Raw genomic sequence first — 25,782 nt, forward strand, 5'->3', positions numbered from 1 at the left:
GTGTCAATTTGTACCTCTCTATCTACATTATTCCGTAATTTATTCAGTTTTCAAATTTATACTGACTTTTTACCACCCGGTATTTCGAAGCACCGAATTTCACAGTAACCATTCAGTAAGCAACAAATATAACGGTTATAATCCCAGCAGCGTGTGTCAGAAGTCTTTCGATATACGCCTTACGGTCTATTTGGAGACTACGTTAAAACTTGAACATCGACAAATGAAGTCTTCAATTTGGTCTAGCGGAAGCTCTGCTAATAACCATTAAACGATATCTGGCAGTTCCTCTAGGACACAGCACTTGTGATTCGGTTGACGTACAAAATCTGGACGCTGCGGCGCCTTCCATCAGACTCGCCTGACACAGTCGTTCTCACAGTAGGAGGAGTCGCGGACGCTGACCGCAATTAAGCGCTCACACCACACAACGCCCATGTTGCCAGATGCGAGGACTGAGCCAGCATGACTTACCTCTCCAGTCCCGGCTGCGGCAGACTCTTCAGCAGGATCCCAGGGAGCGCCAATGTTGCCCTCTTGTTCAAGAGCGCGCTTCGTCAGATCTTGAGCATCATGAAAACTTGCAGTAGTACGCGTAGTTTCATAATACAGCTAACCAGCCCCAGGTCATACTAGTCTCAGGAAACAAGGACTCGACACAACATACAGCACTTATTACATAAAACAGTAAACCAGTGAAAAACTGCTTTTAATAAGCATTTTAAATACAAGAATACACTTGTACAATCCGAGAAAACATGCAGCATTTCTTATTAAATAAAACAGAAAACTAGTGAAAAACTGCGAATATCTTCTAGGAGAGGTGGGGATGGCAGCTGCCCCCCCCCCCCCCCCCCGCCCCTTGCTGGGTACGCCCATGGGAGGAAGGTAGGTTAGCGTTCAACATTTCGTTAAGATCCACATCTTCCACAATGAGGAATAGCTCGAATGGAACAACGATGGGTTTTAGGAATTACTTATGGTCTTACTAGAGGAACCCTCCCGGGGTTTGGCTGAAGTAATGAAAGGAAATCATGGAAATGCTGATCGGGATGGTCAGATAGAAATTTGAACATCTTTCATCAGGGTGTATACATGGACAAGGAAAAAAAAATTCCCAGGTTTTTCCCGGTTGGAAATACACTTTCTCCTGGGTGAAAATACTTTTTCGTGTTAAGTAACAGTATACTTTTCCTCGGCACTGTAAAACTTATCAATCCCATGATGGCTTATGGTTTTATACAACAACGCAGAATTTCCCGGCCCTTTAGAAAATGAAACTCAGGGGGAAAAAACATGTTATGGAAAGATCTTTGATGTGCAGCAACATGTACGCTGCATATTTTCGTGTTACAAAGGTATAAATTCGAATTCCACCAAACACCGCATGTTACTTTCCGAAGCATTAAAATCGAGATTGCGACGCGCTTTTGTAAGCGAGTCACAGCTCATGTCACTTGATCTCGCCAGAGCTGACGACAGCATTTGAAACGTGAAGTAGTCCACCAATAGCAAGATCACTCTTAAGTAGTGCGACACACAAATAAGAAAAATTAGTGGCTTAAATTAATATACATATTGTTGCCACAAGAAAAGCAAATCTTACACATATAATACTGGTCTCTAAGATTAATAAGCTGCAAGAGAAGCTAAGCTTCCACATATAATGTTGATCTTTTTTGCGCGTCATACATCACATAAATGTGCCAGTTAAATTTTTAATAACGACATAAATGTCTCATCTTCTGGGCTCGAAGTTCTTCAGGTGGTCGTCCCCAAAGAGTTGATTTTTAAATTAGATACAAACGCTCTGTGATTTAAGAAATTCGTACATTCTCTCACATAGTTTACTTTGAAAGTAACGCTTTTCAAAGCAATATTCGCAATATTTTTCCGTGACCTACTAGAAATAGGTTCGTTTCAGCAGTTGCCAGAGAGCGCCACATAACGGGCGTTACTGCACTTGGGCAGCTACGATGATGCGGGGAAGCCCGCATGTTCGTACGTGTGAAACATTGAAAGATCATGCATTAAAACGAATCTAATGTAAACAGCTGTCACTTCGCGCTCATTGGAGGCAATTTGTTGTTAAGAAGCATTGCATAGTCTTCCTAAAGCCTTTGACACACTTTGCTGTCGGCAGACGCTTGTGTGAGCACTGTGTTTTGTTGTATATGGCGCATTTCCTTTGCGACTTAAGTTTTATTTTCGGTTTTTTTTCTGCCGTTCATGTTTTGTTGCTGCAGTATTATTCTGCATAAGCGGGATACAGTAATATTTTTTGTTAGAGTATTGGTTCTTACCAGTTAAAATCACAAAAATGTAACTGAAAACTGATTTTTTTTTTTTACCTCTGTACCACCTTGCACCGTGACTTCTGTTGAGTCATCAGAGAAGGACTTCAACAAGGTATGTAGAAGACGAACTGAACGACAATTTAAAATTATAGGACAACCCCTACAGAGACGAAATGCACTGGGGCGAGGAGTGGAGTTTGGGATGCATAAGGGTCCAAGCATCTATATGTGTAGTGGGAAACAAATTTTACGTGTATGAATTTGGAACTTAGGAGAAGTCTGATACTGAAACAGTTCCGTAGTGTCCCCATGGATATGCTCCCATTCATTACGAATCAGTGTGCGACAAATGGAAAAGTCAAGCGAAGCGGTCCACTTTAGCATAGCGAGAGATCCTTTTTTTATCTGTATGTTGTTTATGGAGTCAGCTTTCTGTTTTACTAACTGATTCAAGTTTTGCTGCGGTGTATGCGAGGGAAAGGAGGTGTCTGCAGTGTGAAAGTTTCGAAACTGTGTAGGGATCTTGATTATTTATTGTCTTACAGAAAAACTGGTTAATCTTCTTCATTATTATAAGATTCGAACTGGACAAGACAAATCTCCAACGACAGTTAATTCACAAACTGCTTTCACTGTCTTTTAATGCGTCTTCCGAAACGAGGGAAAGAAACGTAAGAAGGCAAAATGAACAGTTCTCGAACTGGTAAAGATATAGTTCACAAATCCGATGAAAGAAGAAGAAAGGATTGTATGGCATTGTTGACCAACCTCCGACCACCTCTCTGTCACAGTAGGTACGACCCTCATTTTCATAGATAAAAGGGGAAATGGGTTTTCCTTACTGATTACCTTGCAAAAGGACGAAACAATAACTGGAGAATATTGTGCCAATCTACTAGATCAGTGGAACAGTTTCATGACAAAATTCGTGAAGGGCGGCCTGGATTATAAAAGCCAAGTATTCGTCATTCATAAAGACAGCAATAGACCACATAGGTGCAATGGCAATGGTAATACTGGCGGATTTTAAGTACGAATATGCAATCTATATGTCTAACTGATAAGTATGTAAAAATAAGTGGTTGCAGAGAGCACCGAAAAATCATCAGACACTACTTATTTGATCATTACAACGTCCAAAAATAGTGGATAAAATCCAGTGGGTGTTCACATTGGCAAATTTCGCGTAGAGATAGCCACTGAAATGTGAACACGGACATAAAACAATGCCTGGCATAAAATGAACCACATGTACTATCCTTTCGATGTTATTTATTACGCAGCAACCAGTTTCGGTGACTCAATACACAATTTTCAGGCCTTAACAGAGCCACTGAAACTGTTTTCTACATAACAGATATCACGGAAAGGACGGCGGCAGATATTTCACTTTATACAGTAAGTGAAGCCGAAGTCACACACACCTTCAGTCAGAAGGATGGACACACAAAAACTTAATATAAGTTCCAAAGGGCAGTTACAAGAGATAAAAAAGCAACTCACAACCTCAGAGTATAGTAGAGGTTATTTGTGTGCACCATGCCTCGTCGCTGTCAAAGCGTGAATTGCAATCTGACATGGTTCTAGTTATGTCTAACTGCTGCGAGTAACTAACATGTTTATTCTGCCTGCAGACTTTTTGTCCCTGTCGCCTTGTTGAACATGCAGACTTTTTTTCTGTGGCGGAGACTGCTTCGCAAAGGGCTTAGAAGTAAGGTACTGTATTCCATGTCATGAAGTGTCAGTTTCGTGAATAATTCCCCCAGCAGTACTTCAGGTTCTAAAAAATAATACATGTTGTCCATTAGAAATGTCAAGAAAAAGTGGGTTAAGGAAATTATGAAACGTTACATAAATTAAAGTATAAACATAAATGATTACTTACGAAACATCGTAACTGGAATAGATGTTGCATAAGATGGATATGCTACAACTGATATTGGGTAATAGCTACAAGGAATGGTGGGAGCAAAAAAAGAGAATAAATAAATAAAATAACTTTACGTCAATTCGAATTTCATTTATTTCTAGAATGAAACACACAAAATACAAATACATTTCTACAAATTTTAAACGTTATAAATTATCAGCCCCATGTTGTTTAAACGCAAGGAAAAATGAGTTTTATAAAGTAATTTAAGCTCTTCTTCGAAATTTCGTTTTTAGAGATAATCGGCTATTACTGACGCAGAGGCTGAAAATAAAATCACTAACTAGTTGATTAAGAGTTAGCAAATAGTTTTCGTTGTTGTAAGATGTTTCTGATGTGACACGGTGGTAATTTAATACTAAAAACCTAACAAAGCTTTAAATTTTGCAGTTTTCAGGAATGGCATAATCAGGTACCGAAGTCAGCTCATCATCAAATCCAAGTGTTTGGGGATATGTGAAGTATACTGTATCACAGTGAGTAATTATAAGATTTCCATATTCTTGAGTATGCCACCACAGCACATAATACTAGACACCGACCTCTTTCACCGCAATTTCAGGTATATGGTTGCGTTGAAACTTCGAGTTTCATGACATTTAAACGTCAATACGGTTGGATACCAGAAAGCATTCCATCTATCAGTTTCACCAGGAATACCTCAGCGATCACATTACCAAAAGAAATAAATAGAAATATTGTAAGATTAGCATTTTCTATTCCCCTCAATGTAATAAATTTTACACTGACTTTGAAGCTTTGCCGTCCACTACTTTTCAGCATAGACTCATCATACATTCACAGTAACAAGTGTTTTGGTGTTTGAAATGCTAAAATAGTACATAGTTGATATAAGATCGTAGTTAAACCGACGAGAACCGCTCGACCTCCGACAAATAATGTTCATGTGTCCACAGCTCCCACGGTATTTGAATTTTGCTCGTCTGTGTATGCCTGTGGACATGAAGAAATTTCTTTAAAGCGATGCTATCAGTTGAAAATTAGTTGACGATAATTTAATTCTATTACTGCCAAGTTTTATTGACTAATAGTACTGTAGAGTTGAATGATGGCACTAGCAATTGCAGCCAGCTGTCATAAGGTCAAAAATTACTATCGAAGCAGAAAGAAACCAAACTTGAGCCTGCCTATCACCTGTAGCTTCAAGCGTCTGAAAGAACAGACATAATCGATCTTGTAATAAGTACTACAGGGAAAAAATACAGCTGAATAGATAGATAGTCCTGAGAAGCTACAGCGGAATAAATTGCACAGATCCTTTATTTCGAGCAATAAAACAGAGCTACGAACGAATCTGAAGCCCTACTCAACCCCCAGGTTGGTTTGAACGCAACAGTACTTTAATAATGGTTCTGTTGGGGTTGGTATGCTCTTACCTTCCCCTGATCTTTGGGCTAACTTGATTAGCCACTTCCTGGGAGATAAACATAATATGGGCGGCGAATTACCGTAAAACTTCGCATTTTTCACATATAAAAAGCGACAAGAGATATAAAAAATCCTAGGAGCGACTGAACATTAAATCGGGATCTTTGGACTTTCGTCCGATACCTACCCACTTAGCAACACGCTAATTACTAATTAATTGTGTAATCGAAAGGGGGTACGTGAGGGAATTTTTTCAACACTTATACCTGTGACACTTAACTAAAATACGTAAGTGAACAACTTTAGTAATTTGGTGTTTATGAACAAATAGCCAATTTACTCATTCATCCTGAGGTTAAACGTCACTTTTACGTATGTTTGGTTCAACAAATAAATGTTTTGTAAGAACTCTGCCTTGAGCAACCACTGTTTTCTTTCGCTTTTGCCCATATATGTTCTAGTGTAGTTTCATCATCAGTGAGTTCCCTTTATTTTTCTTAATAGCACATACTGTTGTTCAGGTAGCTACCTCTCATCTGCAGTACAGCAGATGTATTTTAGTACAGTCTGTCATCTGGAATTGAACAGAAAGCTTCCATAACATTTGTTTGTTGTTGTTGTGTATGCTTCTCGTTCAGTTTCAGATGACAAATTATCGAAATCATCTGCTGTGCTGTGCATGACAGACACTACCTGAACAACAGTATGTGCCATTTATAAAAATAAAGGGAAACTTCACTGAAACATGTATAGTGAAAAAATAAGAAAATTTGGTATGCGCAAGGTAGAATACTTTCCAAACATATTTACGTATTAGTCCATTTATTCTCGTCCAAAACTTTATCCTCGGCAACTGATACACGTCACGGTTCAGTCTACCTAATGGCAATCCAGATTACATGTTTAAATATTGTCACAAAAAATGGCCAGATAACTGTACAACAACACTCACATTCAGAAAAAAAAAAAAACAGAACACCTTGAATTTCTAGAAGTAAGGACGTTCATACTCGCATGACATGTACATCAATATGTTCTGCAGGAATGATTAGGATTTCAGTCACCTCAGTTCAGCGTGTGACTTGTTATCTAGTAGGCATAGGGTGCGCCGTGGGCCCTGATAACTTGTTCCATGCGTGATGACATCGACGCTTATAAGGCGCGAATGCTGTCTTGCAGTATAGCCATCCTTAGTGCATTCACCTGGTTCCAAAGTTCATCTGTGACGGTTGGCATTGGGTCACAGCACTACACCCGTCGTTTCACCATATTCCACACTCTTTCGATTGACGACAAGTCTGGTGAACTGGCGGTCCAGGGTAAAGCGCTGACATCCTGTGACACCATGAAGGCACATCTTCATGCAGCAACATGTGGTCGTTCATCGTGTAGCTGAAAAATGGCGTCTAGAGTATTGTGCAGAAAGGGTATGGCTACTGTTCGCAGGACGCCATTCACGTATGTCTCAATGGTCAGAGTGCCCTGGACAAGCACCAACTGTGATTTGTGGTTGTACCCAATAGCACCCCACACCATAAAGCCTTACGTTGGCACTGTGTGTCTTGTGCGAATGCAGTCACTGTGATGCTGCTCCGGTTCTAGGCGCTCAAGTCTGGAACCGCGCGACCCCTACGGTCTCAGGTTCGAATCCTGCCTCGGGCGTGGATGTGTGTGATGTCCTTAGGTTAGTTAGGTTTAAGTAGTTCTAAGTTCTAGGGGACTGATGACCTCAGATGTTAAGTCCCATAGTGCTCAGAGCCATTTGAACCATTTTTTTGATGCTGTTCCTCTGTCTGCGGCGAACTAAAATGCGGGCATTATTTTCAAACAAACAGAACCTGGCTTCGTCATAAAACACAATGTGGCGTCATTCCTGTACCCGGTGACGTTGTTCTATACACCATTGCTGTCTAGCATGTTTCTGCACATTCGTCACAGGTAGGCGCAGAAGTGGACGATGCGCACGTAACCCAAGCCGTAATAAACAGCGACGGACTGTGAACGCTGATAGTGTACGATGTGTTACACCGTTCCAATGTTGCGCCAGAGCCGAGGAGGACGCAGATCTGTCCAGCAATGCCATGCGGATTATGTGTCGATCTTCTCGGCGGGGAAGGGGGGGGGGGGCTGGTTGGTGCGACCTGACCCATCTCGTCGTGTTTCACGGCCTTCCGTGAACCATTCTGCACACATCCGCTGCGCTGCTGAAACACTTTGTCCCACAGGAGCAGCAATTTCCCGGATGGATTCATCACACTCATACCAATAATGCGCCCTCTTTCAAACTTACTGATTTGACGATAAAGTTCGTGCATACGTCTACGAGCCATCCTGCACGTCTACTGAAGCCACACAGATCCATTACCCTTGGTTTATAGCGACAACGAGAGCCGCAGGCACATCTTACTGGTAGGTGGTGTTGCGCCAGAATATCAATGTTGATATTGAACTTGCAGGCCGACATTGTCCAAATGCTGATAATTTCTGGAGAACACACTGATGTACATGTCCTGAGAATATGTACATCCTATCTCTAGTCGATCAAGATGTTCTGTTTTTTTCTGAACAAGAGTGTCCAATCTCAATGCATCTCCGTCCGTTTTCAAGTTTTCTTTCTAACATTTTAAATGCTCGAAGTATATTGGACGATGTACAACTTTATCTCTTTCACGTTGCGCCTTGAATGCGTAGGTCCAATTTCATTCTCAGTGAAACATCTCTTTAATCAGCGTTGTGGTTGGTTGGTTGGTTTTTGGGATTAAAGGGACTAGACTGCAACGGTCATCGGTCCCTTGTTCCAAAACGTAAAAACTACCACACAGAGTAAAAAAACGGATAATAGAGACAACAGACAACACAGGACAAGAAAAACTCAGACAAAGAACAGACATAACAAATTAAAATCACACGGAGTGTGGCGGTGGTTGGTCGACCATAGAATAAAAAAGGAAAAGCCAACCACCGAGAACACATTAAAAACCCAGTTTAAAACCGTAGGCCAAAGGACAGAATCAACACAAAACAATAAAATAAAACATAAACACTCAAATTAAATGATAAAAACCCCCAGCCCGAATAAAACTTAAAATTAAGCCAGCCATAACAGGGTCATCGGTTAAAAGGGCAGGGAGCGTATCAGGCAGCGCTAATGTCTGCCTGACCACAGCTAAAAGGGGGCAGGCCAACAAAATGTGGGCCACTGTCAAAGCCGCCCCGCAGCGACACAGAGGAGGGTCCTCCCGACGCAGTAAGTAACTGTGTGTCAGCCAAGAGTGGCCAATGCGGAGCCGACAAAGGACGACTGAGTCCCTGCGGTTGGCTCGCATGGATGACCGCCACACAGTCGTCGTCTCCTTAATGGCACGGAGTTTATTGGGCGTGATCCGATCGCGCCATTCAGCGTCCCAAAGCGCAAAAACTTTTCCGCGGAGGACTGCTCGCAAATCAGTCTCTGGGAGGCCAATGTCCATAGATGGTTTACTGATGGCCTCTTTCGCCAGGCGGTCAACATATTCATTGCCCGGGATACCGAGATGACCGGGGGTCCACACAAAGACCACAGAGTGGCCGCAACGGGCAAGAGTATGCAGGGACTCCTGGATAGCCATCACCAGACGAGAACGAGGGAAACACTGGTCGAGAGCTCGTAAACCGCTCAGGGAATCGCTACAGATCACGAAGGACTCACCTGAGCAGGAGCTGATGTACTCTAGGGCACGAAAGATGGCAACCAGCTCAGCAGTGTAAACGCTGCAGCCAGCCGGCAATGAACGTTGTTCGGAATGGTCCCCTAGAGTAAGCGCATAACCGGCACGACCAGCAACCATCGAGCCGTCAGTGTACGCAATGCCAGAGCCCTGATACATTGCAAGGAGGGAAAGAAAGCGGTGGCGGAAGGCCTCCGGAGGGACTGAGTCCTTCGGGCCCTGTGCCAATTCCAGCTGAAGGCGAGGGCGAGGCACACACCATGGGGGTGTACGCAGAGGTGCCCTGAAAGGAGGCGGAAGAAGTAAGGCCTCAAGCCCGGAGAGAAGCTCTCGGACGCGGACCGCGATCGTACTGCCAGCCCTGTATCGACGTTCTGGAAGATGGACGTGCGACTCTGGGAATAGTAGCCGATAGTTAGGATGCCCGGGCAAGCTGAAAACATGGGCAGCTTAAGCGGCCAGCAAACGTTGGCGCCGTAACCGCAGTGGAGGGACACCTGCCTCCACTAGTATGCTGTCCACAGGGCTGGTACGGAAAGCACCAGTGGCAAGGCGTATCCCGCTGTGGAGGATTGGGTCCAGCACCTGCAACGCCAGATGGGGATGCTGAGCCATAATCCAGGCTCCCATAATCCAGACGGGACTGGATTAACGCCTGGTAGAGCCGTAACAGGGTAGATCGGTCGGCGCCCAAGCGGGTGTGGCTCAAGCATCTCAGAGCATTTAGATGCCGCCAACACGCCTGTTTAAGCTGCCGAATATGAGGCAGCCAAGTCAGCCGGGCATCAAAAACTACACCCAAAAACCTGTGGGTCTCCACCACAGCAAGGAGTTCGTCGGCATGATACAGCCGCGGCTCAGGATGGACCGTTCGGCGCCGGCAGAAATGCATAACGCGGGTCTTGGCAGCCGAAAACTGAAAACCATGCGCTACAGCCCAAGACTGCGCCTTGCGGATAGCGCCCTGTAGCTGACGTTCAATAGCTGCAATGCCAGTAGAGCTGTAGTAAAGGCAGAAGTCGTCAGCATACAGGGAAGCGGAGACAGAATTTCCCACCGCTGCAGCGAGCCCGTTTATTGCGATTAAAAACAGGCAGACACTGAGGACAGATCCCTGTGGTACCCCGTTCTCCTGGACTCGGGAGGAACTATGAGAGGCCGCGACTTGCACGCGGAAGGTACGATACGACAGAAAATTTCGGAAAAAGAGCGGCAGAGGGCCCCGAACACCCCATCCATGAAGCGTAGAAAGTATGTGATGACGCCATGTCGTATCGTACGCCTTCCGCATGTCGAAAAAGACAGCGACCAGGTGCTGACGGCGGGCAAAGGCAGTACGGATGGCCGACTCCAGACTCACCAGATTGTCGGTGGCGGGGCGGCCTTTACGGAATCCACCCTGAGACGCAGCCAGAAGGCCCCGAGACTCCAGTACCCAATTCAAGCGCCGGCTCACCATCCGTTCGAGAAGCTTTCAAAGAACGTTGGTGAGGCTAATGGGGCGGTAGCTGTCCACCTCCAAAGGGCTCTTGCCCGGTTTCAAAACGGGGATGACAATGCTTTCCCGCCATTGCGACGGAAACTCACCCTCGACCCAGAGACGGTTGTAAAAGTCGAGGAGGCGTCGCTTGCAGTCCACTGAAAGGTGTTTCAGCATCTGACAGTGAATGCGATCTGGCCCAGGAGCGGTATCAGGGCAAGCGGCAAGGGCGCTGTGAAATTCCACTCACTGAATGGAGCATTGTAGGATTCAGAATGGTGGGTGCGAAAAGAAAGGCTCCGAAGTTCCATCCGCTCTTTAATGGAGCGGAAGGCCAGTGGGTAATTGGAAGAAGCGGAACTAAGAGCAAAATGCTCTGCCAAGCTGTTGGCAATTTCGTCGGAGTCTGTACAAACTGCTCCATTTAGTGAGAGCGCAGGGACGCTGACAGGGGTCCGATAGCCATAGAGGCGTCGGATCTTGGCCCAGACCTGCGATGGAGAGACATGGAGGCCAATGGTGGACACATACCGCTCCCAGCACTCCTGCTTGCTTTGGCGGATAAGGCGGCGGGCCCACGCACGCAGCCGTTTGAAGGTGATGAGGTGTTCAATGCAGGGATGTCGCTTGTGACGCTGTAGCGCCCGCCGGCGATCTTTAATCGCCTCAGCGATCTCAGGCGACCACCAAGGCACAGTCCGCCGCCGAGGGGGCCCAGAAGAACTGGGAATGGCAGATTCTGCGGCAGTAACGATGCTGGTGGTGACTGAGTGAACCACCGCATCAATGTCGTCACTAGAGAGGCTCAATAGCGGCAATGGAGGAGAACAAGTCCCAGTCAGCCTTATTCATAGCCCATCTGCTAGGGCGCCCAGAAGAGTAACGCCGTGGCAGTGACAGAAAGATTGGAAAATGGTCACTACCACACAGGACGTCATGCACACTCCATTGGACAGACGGTAAGAGGCTAGGGCTAAAGATCGATAGGTCAATGGCGGAGTATGTGCCATGCGCCACACGGAAGTGTGTGGAGGCACCATCATTTAAAATCGAGAGATCGAGCTGCGCCAATAAATGCTCAACGGTGGCGCCTCGACCTGTTGCCACTGACCCACTCCACAGAGGGTTATGGGCGTTAAAGTCGCCCAGTAACAAGAAGGGTGGCGGCAATTGGGCTATCAGCGCAGCCAGGACATGCTGCGCGACATCACCATCCAATGGAAGGTAAAGACTGCAGACAGCAACAGCCTGTGGCGTCCACACCCGAACAGCGACAGCCTCTAAAGCTGTATGTAGAGGGACAGACTCGCTGTGAAGAGAGTTAAGGACATATATGCAGACGCCACCAGACACCCTTTCATAAGCTGCCCGGTTCTTATAATAACCCCGATAGCCACGGAGGGCGGGGGTTCGCATTGCTGGAAACCAAGTTTCCTGAAGTGCAATGCAGAAGAAAGGGTGAAGGCTGATAAGTTGGTGGAGCTCAGCTAGATGGTGGAAGAAACCGCTGCAGTTCCACTGGAGGATGGTATTGTCCATGTCTGAGAAAGGCGTGACGGGACTGGGAAGGCAGATTACGCCGCTGGGTCACCTGCTGCCTCCGAATGAGCACCTGTGCTAGTGTTTTCCATGGCGTCTGAGGGACCGGCGAGATCGAGGTCCTCAGTGGACGCCAGAATCTCCACCTCGTCCTCAGACGCAGTGCTTGTAGGAAGCGGTGGGATGGGTGCCACCGCAATGTCGTTAGCCTTGGGGACTTTCTTCTTCTTCTGTTTCTCTCGCTGTGCCTTCGGTGGTTCAGGCTTGGAGGGCTTCACTGGGTCAGTCTCAGGGACGGACGACGACCGTGAGGCCCTACGACCAGGGACTGGTGGTTGTTTCAGCCACTTGCGGGTGTCCGCTTTTCCACTGGTCGGAACTTGCGAAGGGAGGTCCCCAAGGGACCCCTTCCTGGCGAGAGTAGCCAAAGAAGTCTTACTCTTCTCCGGCTGGGAAGGGGGAACTGATGTCCCCGATGGTTGGGGGAGGTATTGCTCCTGAAGAATATGGAGCAGGACCAACAGGGAGTGAAGTGCCCCCCACAACCAAGGGGGCCGGTGGATTCTGACAGATCTTAGTGCCAACGATAAGTGACGATGGGAGAACCGCTGTTGCAGCAGCGGCGTAGGTCGACGTCATTGCCACAGGATGGAGCCGCTCATACTTCCGTTTAGCCTCGGTGCAGGTCAGGCGGTCCAGGGTCTTATATTCCATTATCTTTCGTTCCTTCTGGAATATCCTACAGTCCGGCGAGCAGGGAGAATGGTGTTCTCCGCAGTTAACATAGATGGGAGGCGGAGCACATGGAGAATTGGGATACGAAGGACGTCCACAATCTCGACATGTGATGCCGGAAGTACAGCGACATGACATGTGCCCTAACTTCCAGCATTTAAAACACCGCATCGGAGGAGGGATATATGGCTTCACATCACAGCGGTAAACCATCACCTTGACCTTTTCGGATAAAACATCACCTTCGAAGGCCAAGATGAAGGCACCGGTGGCTACCTGATTATCCCTCGGACCCCGATGGACGCGCCGGACGAAGTGAACACCTCGTCGTTCTAGGTTGGCGCGTAGTTCATCGTCGGACTGCAGAAGAAGATCCCTGTGGAATATAATACCCTGGACCATGTTGAGACTCTTATGGGGCGCAATGCTAACTGAAACATCCCCCAACTTGTCAAAAGCGAGCAACCTCCGTGACTGGGCAGAGGAAGCTGTTTTGATGAGAACTGACCCAGAGCGCATTTTGGACAAGCCCGCCACCTCCCCGAAATAGTCCTCTAAATGCTCCACAAAAAACTGGGGCTTGGTCGACATAAATGATTCCCCATCTACTCGCGTACACACGAGGTATTGGGGTGAATAATCTCCACTGCCTTCTTTGGACAAACGTTCCTCCCATGGAGCCGCCAGGGAGGGAAATGATCTCTGATCAAATTTCTTTCCATTGAGGTTAGACCTCGATCGCTTAGAGACTGCTGATGGAGGCCCACCAGCGAGAGATGATATACCACGCTTCATTGCGGGTCATCCGCCCTGATGCCACCCACTCCGACCAGGGGCTCTCCCCACGGGCGCCACCCAGCCGCAGCAAAGACCACCTGGCAGGATGGCCTTTGCCGGGAGTCCCGATGCCCCAAAGGGATAGGCATCTACTCCTCGGCATATGTGGGGAGGTAACAGCTCAGGCATCAGCAGTGCGATCCCTGTGTAGTCAGGGGGCTACCACCAAGAGGGTACATGACGACCCCACCATAACGGACTGGCTACAGTGCTGGATGTCGGGTGTCCAAATATCCATGTACATCACGAGGGCAAAGATGGAAGTGCACAATGGAGGGAAGGGATGCTATCCGGAACACACTGCAGCGGATGTGGCCGGAAGCTCGATGTAAGTCCAACTCCATGAAAATATCAGGTGTGCCAGATCTTAGGGCAAGATGGATTTAAGATGCACCACGTAAGGTGTCCTTCCCCAAATGGTACGCACTAACGGAAAAATTTGGAAATAGAGTGGTCAAACCCCTCAGGGGATCATCACATTAAAGGTCGAAACAGTTGAGACTCCTTTTAGTCGCCTCTTACGACAGGCAGGAATACCGCGGGCCTATTCTTACCCCCGAACCCGCAGGGGGTAATCAGCGTTGTTGGTAAAATCTTCTCAGGTATTGTTGAAAGGAAAGTGCGAGTATTAGTTGACGACCAATTGGATGAAAATCAGTGTGGGTTTAGGCCTCTTAGAGGTTGTCAGGACCAGATCTTTAGCTGACGGCTAATAATGGAAAAGTGTTATGAGTGGAACAGGGAATTGTATCTATGCTTTATAGATCTAGAAAAGGCATATGACCGGGTTCCTAGGAGGAAGTTATTGTCAGTTCTACGAGATTATGGAATAGGAGGCAAACTTTTGCAAGCAATTAAAGGTCTTTACATTGATAGTCAGGCAGCAGTTAGAGATGACGGTAAATTGAGTTCATGGTTCAGAGTAGTTTCAGGGGTAAGACAAGGCTGCAACCTATCTCCACTGTTGTTCATATTATTTATGGATCATATGTTGAAAACAATAAACTGGCTGGGTGAGATTAAGATATGTGAACACAAAATAAGCAGTCTCGCATATGCAGATGACTTAGTTGTGATGGCAGATTCGATTGAAAGTTTGCAAAGTAATATTTCAGAGCTAGATCAGAAATGTAAGGACTATGGTATGAAGATTAGCATCTCCAAAACGAAAGTAATGACAGTGGGAAAGAGATATAAACGGATTGAGTGCCAAATAGGAGGAACAAAGTTAGAACAGGTGGACGGTTTCAAGTACTTAGGATGCATATTCTCACAGGATGGCAACATAGTGAAACAACTGGAAACGAGGTGTAGCAAAGCTAATGCAGTGAGCGCTCAGCTACGATCTACTCTCTTCTGCAAGAAGGAAGTCAGTACCAAGACTAAGTTATCTGTGCACCGTTCAATCTTTCGACCAACTTTGTTGTATGGGAGCGAAAGCTGGGTGGATTCAGGTACCTTATCAATAAGGTTGAGGTTACGGATATGAAAGTAGCTAGGATGATTGCAGGTACTAGTAGATGGGAACAATGGCAGGAGGGTGTCCACAGTGAGGAAATCAAAGAAAAACTGGGAATGAACTCTATAAATGAAGCAGTCAGGGCGAACAGGCTTAGATGGTGGGGTCATGTTACACGCATGGGAGAAGCAAGGTTACCCAAAAGACTCATGGGTTCAGCAGTAGAGGGTAGGAGGAGTCGGGGCAGACCAAGGAGAAGGTACCTGGATTCGGTTAAGAATAATTTTGAAGTAATAGGCTTAACATCAGAAGAGGCACCAATGTTAGCACTGAATAGGGGATCATGGAGGAATTTTATAAGGGGGACTGTGCTCCAGACTGAACGCTGAAAGGCATAATCAGTCTTAAATGATGATGATGATGAAACATTTTTCTACGTGAACTACTTTCAGATGAGCGAATTTGTCCCGCGGGAAGGGAACGAGAGCTCCGCGAAAAACTATTAATAACGTGGCGTTTTCTCCGCATTCTGACGATACTAAATATCTTTTTGAAAAATTATGATTTAAAACTGAAGTAATCACTGACTAAAATGAGGTTCCCTCATTTTTTTAATTTTTTATTGATCTTCAAAATGAACAAGATGTTCCATCAAAGAGCCAAGATTCTCAAAGCGTTCCGTTAGAGGAAAAGTTTAGGAACCCCTGGCTTCGACTAGCGGTGGAATCAAGGAGCATTTGCAAAAGGAGTTACGTAGGCGTAAAATTTGTCGTCTCTATATACCTGCGCAGTCATATTCTATAAAGGATGACTGGTGGTTTGTAGGTCCACGCAACGATGTGCCACCCACACGATGGCAGCTAGAAGGCCAGATTATAACTAGAGTGGCCGTCACGAAATTCGACACATGACCGTCATGCCCGATCCCTGCAGACCTCCGGCGCTAAGCGCTGCGATTCGCTCGCTTCATACCTTTGTTGCCGCATGTACATTGTTAACAGGGCAGCAAGTCAGCGTTAGATGAAATGTTCAGTGTCTCCGTGCAATATCGTGTGTTCATGGGTGGTTTCAGTCTTCCGTGGAACGAGGCATTTTGTGTCTGGTAGTGAGTGGAATGGAGGATCAAGGGCCAACGTGTACTGCTGCTCCGGTCGGTGTGCGTAAAGGGTGCAAAGACATTCGAAAACAATCCAAAATTGTCGTATCGAATGTACTGTTTTTTTTTATTGATATGACCAACAGTGAAGAAGCCAGGAATAATATAGATTTTGCTCAAGTTCATAAAATGACAATAAAAACCTTTAGTATTTTCGAATCGACTGTATTCCATATTAACAGTGCAGTAACATCGGTAGAACATCTAAATGTGAGCATGACGTGAGCCAGGTATAATACAAATTTTGTACAAGCATACAAAATGACAATAAAATCTTGTGGTATGTCAGAATCTACTACAGGCCTATCCCATATTAACAATGCAGTAGCATCAGCAGAACCTCTAAATGTGATCATGTGAAAGGCACAGAAATTAAAACTGATATTACAGAATTTGGCGATTTCGACAAAAAGTTTGTGCGTAGAATTGTACTTTGATATTATGACAGAGGAGAGTACTCGAGGACTAAAAAAAAAAAAAAAAAAAAAAAAAAAATACAGGGGATCACCATGAAAAATTCTATTTTTCTAGCTCAGAGATCGCCGTTCTTTGTCTTCCCCGCTCATCTGGATGTTGATTCAGAAAGTGTAATGGTGGACGAGAATTTGCAGTGGAATGCAAAGACATTGCAACGCCAAGTTCTGTGTAAAATGCACTTACTGCGCGATGATGACAATAGTCCTTTGATATACTTCGATATAACTTGGGTTTCACAAAACCACACGCAAAAGTATATTTTGCTCGTCTTCAAGGGAAATACGGGCTTGAAAGTACCTACAGTTACTTTTTTTGCTTTAAAGTCAGTACCGCCGTTAGACTGTTTTTTATTTGCAGTGTTACATTTACACGATCATGACTTCGGCTTCAAAGTGTCATTATCAAGTGTTTTAATGTTATACAGTGCCTAAGATGGCATACTGTCGTATTTAAAATACACTATTAGACACATTGTCTAAGGGTCAATATTTCTGGTAAAAGCCTACTGCTTTGTTTTATCACCAAATATACCAAAAGCAGTAGGCTTTTACCAGAAATGTTGACCCTTAGACAATGTGTCTAATAGTGTATTTTAAATACGACAGTACGCCATCTTAGGCACTGTATAACATTAAAACACTTGATAATGGCACTTTGAAGCCGAAATCATGATCGTGCAAATATAACACTGCAAATAAAAAAGTCTAATTGCGGTACTGACTTTAAAAAAATATACAGGGTGATTCAAAAAGAATACCACAACTTTAGGAATTTAAAACTCTGCAACGACAAAAGGCAGAGCTAAGCACTATCTGTCGGCGAATTAAGGGAGCTATAAAGTTTCATTTAGTTGTACATTTGTTCGCTTGAGGCGCTGCTGACTAGGCGTCAGCGTCAGTTGATGCTAAGATGGCGACCGCTCAACAGAAAGCTTTTTGTGTTATTGAGTACGGCAGAAGTGAATCGACGACAGCTGTTCAGCGTGCATTTCGAACGAAGTATGGTGTTAAACCTCCTGATAGGTGGTGTATTAAACGTTGGTATAAACAGTTTACAGAGAATGGGTGTTTGTGCAAAGGGAAAAGTTCTGGACGGCCGAGAACGAGTGATGAAAATGTAGCACGCATCCAGCAAGCATTTGTTCGCAGCCCAGGAAAATCGACTCGCAGAGCTAGCAGAGAGCTGCAAATTCCACAATCAACTGTATGGAGAGTCCTACGAAAAAGGTTAGTTATGAAACCTGAACGTCAACTACCCGAGGCGATGGATCGGCCGCCAGGCAGCCCGTGACAGAGCACTTCATCACTGGCCTCCAAGAAGCCCTGATCTTACCCCCTGCGATTTTTTCTTATGGGGGTATGTTAAGGATATGGTGTTTCGGCCACCTCTCCCAGCCACCATTGATGATTTGAAACGAGAAATAACAGCAGCTATCCAAACTGTTATGCCTGATATGCTACAGAGAGTGTGGAACGAGTTGGAGTATCGGGTTGATATTGCTCGTGTGTCTGGAGGGGGCCATATTGAACATCTCTGAACTAGTTTTTGAGTGAAAAAAAACCTTTTTAAATACTCTTTGTAATGATGTATAACAGAAGGTTATATTATGTTTCTTTCATTAAATACACATTTTTAAAGTTGTGGTATTCTTTTTGAATCACCCTGTATTATGACTGTGGCCCCACATTATGAAAAAAAAAATTACCTACAGTTACTTTTGTACAGTATATATCGGCGACGATTTGGGTAATGGCTGCAGAGACGAAGGGTCAGTAACAGCTGCAAATACAAAAAAATTCTAGGAAATATTCTCGGTGCTATTATGGCGAGCTGTCGGAACTAAAATCCTGGCGGCGGCACACAACTACCTGGGCGCTGTCACGCACAGAGTCCTTGTAAATAAAATGCGTCCGTACGTGACTCTATACAATAATGACGTCTAAGATGGTACCAAAATTAATTTCACAGTTTAACAACTTTCTCGCTGGAAGTTTCTACAAGATTTAACAGAACACAAATTCATCAGCGGTGACACTTTTCGTTACACAGGCGGTAAAGATTCCACCCCTCTTACGGATATTTTATTTTTTATCTCAGAAGACTTTTATCTTTCACATATTTTCTGGAACATTGTTCCAGGAAAACAGCGACCTCGGTTTACCAATAATTTTTTTTAAAAAACATGTTGTTGTTGTGGTCTTCAGTCCTGAGACTGGTTTGATGCAGCTCTCGATGCTACTCTATCCTGTGCAAGCTTCTTCATCTCCCAGTACCTACCGCAACCCACATCCTTCTGAATCTGCTTAGTGTATTCATCTCTTGGTCTCCCTCTACGATTTTTACCCTCCACGCTGCCGTCCAATACTAAACTGGTGATCCCTTGATGCCTCAGAACATGTCCTACCAACCGACCCCTTCTTCTAGTCAAGTTGTGCCACAAACTCCACTTCTCCCCAATTCTATTCAATACCTCCTCATTAGTTATGTGATCTACCCACCTAATCTTCAGCATTCTTCTGTAGTACCACATTTCGAAAGCTTCTATTCTCTTCTTGTCCAAACTATTTATCGTCCAAGTTTCACTTTCATACATGGCTACGCTCCATACAAATACTTTCAGAAACGACTTCCTGACACTTAAATCTATACTCGATGTTAATAAATTTCTCGACTTTAGAAACGCCTTCCTTGCCATTGCCAGTCTACATTTTATATCCTCTCTACTTCGACCATCATCAGTTATTTTGCTCCCCAAATAGCAAAACTCCTTTAAGTGTCTCATTTCCTAATCTAATTCCCTCAGCGTCACCCGACTTAATTCGACTACATTCCATTATCGTCGTTTTGCTTTTGTTGATGTTCATCTTATATCCTCTTTTCAAGACACTGTCCATTCCGTTCAACTGCTCTTCCAAGTCCTTTGCTGTCTCTGACAGAATTACAATGTCATCGGCGAACCTCAAAGTTTTTATTTCTTCTCCATGGATTTTAATACCTACTCTGAATTTTTCTTTTGTTTCCTTTACTGCTGGCTCAATATACAGATTGATTTAAAAACATATCATTATAATAATAATAAAGTGAAATAATAGTAAAAAATATCATTATAATAATAAAGCGAAATAATTGTAAAATATAATTACTCATGATGATGACAGGAGCTGGGTTGGTTGAGCAGGCTACTCTAGACAGATGTAATCGACTGCTGACTCTGGCTCAGCTGCTCGTCGTTAAACCAGTGATAGCCCCGCCCCCTGCCTCCAGCATGGCGTCATTACTGGCCAATGGCTATGGATCGTGAGTGTAAGTAATAAAAGCTACTTCTAAAATACACTGATTTTGTCCGTTCAGTCTGTTCAGCGAGCCCTGCTCCAGTCACCATTATAGGTATACTATTCACATTAATTATATTGTATAACTGTTTCCCTTCATTATTATAAGCTGTTTACTACTCTCTATGCAGAGTACAGATCGAAACCGGTTACCGGTTTCAATAAAATACATATGCGTTCAAAGATGTTTATGTTTTCATAGTAAAATATTTATCAGATGCATATATGAATTTTGAGAATGTTCATATATCATTTTCAATCCAAATATGACAGTCGTTCTGTTTTTTTCCCCCCAGAAGTTTAAGTAAAAAGAAATTTCTTTTCTTTTTTCAAAATCACTTTTCTTCAAAATTTCTCGTAACTTCATTTTTTATTTATTTTTTTCGTAGCAGCTGGCAACAATTTTCTTTAGAAAGAACACCATCATATTCCAGACTAAAAATAGGGATGTCTAATATTTTTTTCCGGATTTCTTACTAACGTCTGAAATTATCACTAACTGGCAATGCTGTCGGACAGTGAGATGACCATGAGGTGCCTATTTTGGTGACGGCCGCTATACTGTCGCACTCATCTCTCTTCGAGTGGATGATCGCCAATATCTGGTTTAGTATTTGATCAACGAACTTTCTTAAAAACTGTCGCCACTCTGTGTACAAAAGGAGTGTTCACATTTAGCCAGTTGGCCACGACTGTCTAATGTTGAACTACTCCAATCTGCCAATGTCCCTCCACCACAGTTCGTTCAGTAACAAATGCCTCGACACTAGTTCATCCTGCTGTCTACCTGTCGTCCTGTTCTCAAACAGGAAGTCGTCTGCCGAGTACAGATGACGAATGCGGGCTGCAGCATCGCTGGTGCACCAAGAAGTTTTGGGTAGCTCTGTTGTGGCAACAAAACTCTCATATTTCAAGCCCAACGTTTATTTTCACTGCCAAATACAACTGTTTGTGTGATTTTCTCCATTTATGGAAACCGGAACTGGAACATTCAATGCCAAGTCGGAATTACGTGGCAAATTCATTCAACAGCTGAGAAGGATTGATTGGTTGTGAAGGTCGTTAATAATAACAATGATAGTGGACACTCATGAATTAATCAGTATGGGACTGTACGATAAGCCGTAAATGGGTGATATCCACATGTAGAGGACCCGAACGGGCCTAAATATACGTCGTAATTCACTCGCAAAAAGCTGAGAACCTGTGCCTGGAAAGGGATAAACAGTCTACTTTCTCCTAGATACAGTGTCTGATCAAAAGCATCCGGACACTCCAACTCGATCACTAGATGTCGCGAGAGGTGGATAAAGGGAGGCACGCAGCATTGTGTTGTCACTAGAGAAGCAATTACTGCACAATGGGGCCGTCAGCAGAGCTCAGTGATTTCGAACGTGAACTAGTCATATGAGTAATAAACCCATCAAGGACACTCCAACCCTTCTAAAGCTGTCAAAGTTGACTGCTGCTGATGTGACTGTAAGGTGGAAGAGCGAAGGAACAATAACAGCTCAACCAAGACTTGGCAGACCCTCGCGTACTGACGGAACGGGACCGCCGAGCATTGCAGACGGGTGGTTGTAAAATTACGCATAGATCAGCAGCAGGAACGGTTTGCGAGTTAAAAAGTCCTATAAACAATCCAAATAGCACAATGACAGTGTGGAGCGAGTTAAAAAGACGTGAGTACAATGGTCGAGCAGATCCTCAAAACCCATATACACTACTGGCCATTAAAATTGCTACACCATGAAGATGACGTGATACAGACGCGAAATTTAGCCGACAGGAAGAAGATGCTGTGATATGCAAATGATTGGCTTTTCAGTGCATTCACACAAGGTTGGCGCCGGTGGCGACACCTACAACGTGCTGACATGAGGAAAGTTTCCAACCGATTTCTCATACACAAACAGCAGTTGACCGGCGTTGCCTGGTGAAACGTTGTTGTGATGCCTCGTGTAAGGAGGAGAAATGCGTACCATCACGTTTCCGACTTTGATAAAGGTCGGATTGTAGCCTATCGCGATTGCGGTTGCGGTTTATCGTATCGCGACATTGGTGCTCGCGTTGGTCGAGATCCAATGATTGTTAGCAGAATATGGAATCAGTGGATTCAGGAGGGTAATACGGAACGCCGTGCTGGATCCCACTAGTAGTCGAGATGACAGGCATCTTATCCGCATGGCTGTAACGGATCGCGCAGCCACGTCTCGATCCCTGAGTCAACAGATGGGGACATTTGCAAGACAAAAACAATCTGCACGAACAGTTCGACGACGTTTGCAGCAGCATGGACTATCAGCTCGGAGACCATGGCTGCGGTTACCCTTGACGCTGCATCACAGACAGGAGCGTCTGCGATGGTGTACTCAACGACGAAACTGGGTGCACGAATGGCAAAACGTCATTTTTTCGGATGAATCCAGGTTCTGTTTACACCGTCATGATGGTAGCATCCGTGTTTGGCGACATCGCGGTGAACGCACTTTGGAAGCGTGTATTAGTCATCGCCATACTGGCGTATCATCCGGCGTGTTGGTATGGGGTGCCATTGGTTACACGTCTCTGTCACCTCCTGTTCGCCTTGACGGCACTTTGAACAGTGGACGTTACATTTCAGATGTGTTACACCCGTGACTCTATCCTTCACTCGATCCCTGCGAAACCCTACATTTCAGCAGGATAATGCACTACCGCATGTTGCAGTACCTGTACGGGCCTTTCTGGATACAGAAAATGTTCGACTGCTGCCCTGGACAGCACATTCTCCAGATCTCTCACCAACTGAAAACGTCTGGTCAATGGTGGCCAAGCAACTGGCTCGTCACAATGCGTCGGTCACTACTCTTGATGAACTATGGTATTGTGTTGAAGCTGCATAGGCAGCTGTACCTGTACACGCCATCCAAGCTCTGTTTGACTCAATGCGCAGGCAAGTCAGTTCTAGTGTACCCTCCTGAACCCACCGATTCCATATTCTGCTAACAGTCACTGGATCTCGACCAACGCGAGCAGCAATGTCGCGATACGATAAACCGCAATCGCGATAGGATGCAATCCGACCTTTATCAAAGTCGGAAACGTGATTGTACGCATTTCTGCTCCTTACACGAGGCATCACAACTTTTCACCAGGCAACGCCGGTCAACTGGTGTTCGTATATGAGAAATCGGTTGGAAACTTCCCTCATGTCAGCACGTTGTATGTGTCGCCACCGGCGCCAACCTTGTGTGGATGCTCTGAAGAGCTAATCATTTGCATATGACAGCATCTTCTTCCTGTCGGTTAAATTTCGCGTCTGTAGCACGTCATCTTCGTGGTGTAGCAATTTTAATGGCCAGTAGTGTACGTCACCGTAACTTTCACCTGACCCTGGCTGTCTAACATTAATAATGTGCTGTTAATTACAACGCGATATATTCCCGCCCACTACGATAACTGTGTCCAGCGTTTGCTCGTCCCCTGTTCGTCCAGAGGCACATCGGCGCGGCGGTCTGGCGACAACGCCGCCCCACCCGAGCTGTGCTGGGCCTCAGCTGGAGCAGTGGGTCCGTCTGTGGAGAGCCAACGAGAAAGGCCGCTGCGGTAAGCGAGAAACAGAGAGATGGTCATGTTGCAGTAAGGACGGAACTGTAATTTCATGTGGTCAGTAGTGGAGCAGACGGGCATGAAGTACAGGCCTGCGCTAATGCCAGCTTGTTATCAACATGCAGACTGGTTCCTGGTCGGAGAGGGCGGACGTTGCGTGTAGTGTAGACCGTGCTGTACACCAGTGCTCTTCAACAAATGTGTGCAAGAAGAGTGCCGTGCCGGTGGTGCTCGACAGAAAAACGTTGGCTGTGCAATCGGCAGTGGTCTGGCTGAGTATTTTGTGTAGGGCAACTGCTGCGTTCGAAATGCGGTCGACGAAAACGTTGTATTTATGAAGATTGTATATATATTGTGACAACTGAAGATCGGTGAAGATCCGAAACGCGTCTTAGCACAAGTAATGCTATATATAAAACAGCTGGTTGCTGTACTTCTTCCAGTAAGGCCAATAGGTTCCTGTACAGTTCACCTGTGACGAACAATGGCAGACGTCATCAGTGATAAATACCCCCCCCCCCCCCCCGCTCTCCCCCACCTGAGAATATCTACATCTATATACAGGGTGTTACAAAAAGGTACGGCCAAACTTTCAGGAAACATTCCTCACACACAAAGAAACAAAATATGTTATGTGGACATGTGTCCGGAAACGCTTACTTTCCATGTTAGAGCTCATTTTATTACTTCTCTTCAAATCACATTAATCATGGAATGGAAACACACAGCAACAGAACGTACCAGCGTGACTTCAAACACTTTGTTACAGGAAATGTTCAAAATGTCCTCCGTTAGCGAGGATACATGCATCCACCCTCCGTCGCATGGAATCCCTGATGCGCTGATGCAACCCTGGAGAATAGCGTATTGTATCACAGCCGTCCACAATATGAGCCCGAAGATGCTCTACATTTGGTACTGGGGTTGCGTAGACAAGAGCTTTCAAATGCCGCCATAAATGAAAGTCAAGAGGGTTGAGGTCAGGAGAGCGTGGAGGCCATGGAAATGGCCCGCCTCTACCAATCCATCGGTCACCAAATCTGTTGTTGAGAAGCGTATGAACGCTTCGACTGAAATGGGCAGGAGCTCCATCGTGCATGAACCACATGTTGTGTCGTACTTGTAAAGGCACATGTTCTAGCAGCACAGGTAGAGTATCGCCTATGAAATCATGATAACGTGCTCCATTGAGCGTAGGTGAAAGAACATGGGGCCCAATCAAGACATCGCCAACAATGCCTGCCCAAAAGTTCAAAGAAAATCTGTGTTGATGACACAATTGCGTGCGGATTCTCGTCAGTCCACACATGTTGATTGTGAAAAATTACAATCTGATCACGTTGGAATGAAGCCTCATCCGTAAAGAGAACATTGGCACTGAAATGAGGATTGACACATTGTTAGATGAACCATTCGCAGAAGTGTACCCGTGGAGGCCAATCAGCTGCTGATAGTGCCTGCACACGCTGTAAATGGTACAGAAACAACTGGTTCTCCCGTAGCACTCTCCATACAGTGACGTGGCCAATGTTACCTTGTACAGCAGCAACTTCTCTGACGCTGCCATTAGGGTTATCATCAACTGCACGAAGAATTGCCTTGTCCATTGCAGGTGTCCTCGTCGTTCTAGGTCTTCCCCAGTTGCGAGTCATAGGCTGGAATGTTCCATGCTCCCTAAGACGCCGATCAATTGCTTCGAACGTCTTCCTGTCGGAACACCTTCACTCTGGAAATCTGTCTTGATACAAACGTACCGCGCCACGGCTATTGCCCCATGCTAATCCATACATCAAATGGGCATCTGTCAACTCCGCATTTGTAAACATTGCACTGTCTGCAAAACCACATTCGTG

At 45.2% G+C, this 25,782-nt stretch overlaps 1 long non-coding RNA gene across 1 annotated transcript in view; it reads right to left on the bottom strand.

The window, feature by feature from the left end:
- Nucleotides 1-4,302: 4,302 nt before the first annotated feature.
- LOC126247792 (uncharacterized) overlaps nucleotides 4,303-25,782 on the bottom strand; it is a 28,286-nt gene continuing 6,806 nt past the window's right edge. Inside the window, exon 2 of the long non-coding RNA XR_007545388.1 lies at nucleotides 4,303-5,181. This is a non-coding gene — a long non-coding RNA (uncharacterized LOC126247792). The remainder of the gene's footprint in view (nucleotides 5,182-25,782) is intronic.

This window comes from Schistocerca nitens, chromosome 1 (genome assembly GCF_023898315.1).
Source record: "Schistocerca nitens isolate TAMUIC-IGC-003100 chromosome 1, iqSchNite1.1, whole genome shotgun sequence".
NCBI lineage: Eukaryota > Metazoa > Arthropoda > Insecta > Orthoptera > Acrididae > Schistocerca > Schistocerca nitens.